This window comes from Schistocerca americana, chromosome X (genome assembly GCF_021461395.2).
Source record: "Schistocerca americana isolate TAMUIC-IGC-003095 chromosome X, iqSchAmer2.1, whole genome shotgun sequence".
Lineage (NCBI taxonomy): Eukaryota > Metazoa > Arthropoda > Insecta > Orthoptera > Acrididae > Schistocerca > Schistocerca americana.
Genome location: NC_060130.1, coordinates 954,334,364 through 954,336,173, shown reverse-complemented (window position 1 = coordinate 954,336,173; position 1,810 = coordinate 954,334,364). Strand labels below are relative to the sequence as shown.

The 1,810-nt window shown below is 42.3% G+C and overlaps 1 pseudogene; it reads right to left on the bottom strand.

The window, feature by feature from the left end:
- Positions 1–244: 244 nt before the first annotated feature.
- LOC124557167 lies at positions 245–363 on the bottom strand (annotated as a pseudogene).
- Positions 364–1,810: the final 1,447 nt, after the last annotated feature.

Genomic DNA, 1,810 nt, shown 5'->3' with positions numbered 1-1,810 from the left:
GATGACGAAACTCCGGGTATATTATTGCACAAACAAACAATAACACCGTCGGAACAGGCCTGGAAGGCCTAGCGGTACCCACCGGCCGCCGTGTCATCCTTAGCCCCTAGGCGTCACCTGATGCGGATACGGAGGTCATGTGGTCATCACACTCCCGGCCGTTATTAATTTTCGTGACCCGTGCCGCTACACCTCGATCAAGTAGCTCCTCAATTGGCCTCATAAGGGCTGAGTGCAACCCGCTTGGCAACAGCACTCGGCATACCCGGACGGTAACCCATCCAAGTACTAGCCAAGCCCGACAGCGCTTAACTTCGGTGATCTGAGGAAAACCGGTGTTACCACTGCGGCGAGGCCGTTGGCGTGTTATGGCACACTTGTTGTCTTTGTGTCTTGCATGGGCTCCAGTTCCCGTTGCTATTTTTATGATGCCTTAAATGGGACATACCTGTAATCCCTAGTTGGAAATTACGAGATATGCCCGTTACGGCAATAACTTCTTTGGCTGCGCTGTTAACAACTGCATTACCCATAATACCACTGTGTTATTTCACAAAAGCAACGATAACATAATTCTACATCTACATTTCTACTATGAAATCTATTATGGAATGCATGGCGAACGGTGGTTCCTATGTGCCACTTATTTGGATTTCTTCCCATTCCATTCGCATTCGGAGCGCCGAAATAATGCTTGATTAAAAGCCCTCCTGCACGCTGTAATTAGTCTACTACTGTCTTTGCGGTCGCTACTGAAGTGATAGGTATTAGGCTGTAGAGTAGTCCTAGTTTCGTCGCATAATACCGGTATTTAAACTTTGTAAGTAGTTCTTCGAGGGATGGTTGCCATCTACCTTCAGGCTTCGGCAATTCAGATTTTGTATTTCCGTGGTGCTCTCCCTCGGGTCAGACAAACCTGTGAACATTCGAGCTGCCCTTTCTTGCATACGTTCGATACGACACTTGAGAAATATTGTAGTATGGGTCCACAAGTGTTTTGTAAACCATTTCCTTTGTAGACTGATGGGCTCATGTCTAGAATGTAGTTGTTTCAGTCATTTAATCTTATCACTATATTGGACCCGCTGTGTACGGACACATTTAAAACACAAGGTTGGACTCAGATCCTGGACCTAAAATAAAATCTTCCCGGTTTTCTTAACGCTTCAATTCACAGTGTATCGGAGACGTTTAGGAATATAAAGGCGAAGAAAATATTGACTGTTCTATTACGTTATTGGTGATAAACCACAGGAAACAGTTTTTTAAAATAACTAACTCAATTTTTATTTTATGAAAATAAATTTTAGAGAAAGGAAGTTGACATTTTTACAGCAATTTCTTTCTTTAAAATTTATTTTCATAAAATAAAAACTGAGATAGTTAAAAAAAAAGAGCCCAACAGAGGTGCAAGTTTTTCGAAGTCTTTTTTTATGTTCACTTTTAATTAAAAGGCGTAAAAATTATTTCAGCGAAGAAAATAAGCTTAAAACCGTTACTGTAGGGCCATCCTATGAGAAGATCGAGAGGACCATTTTTTCAAAAATATCGATACATTTAGAAGAATAATTGATATTTTTTAATTTTTCAATCCAGCAGTAGAAACTCTCGCCATGTGCTGGAGGGCGTTATCTTGCTGAAATGTAAGCCCAGGATGGCTTGCCATGAAGGACAACAAATCGGGGCGTAGAATATCATCGACGTACCGCTGTGCTGGGACAAACAAAGGGGTTCTGTTATGAAAAGAAATGGAGCCCCGGACTATAATTACTGGCTGTCAGGACGTATGGCGGGCTAGAGTCAGGTTGGT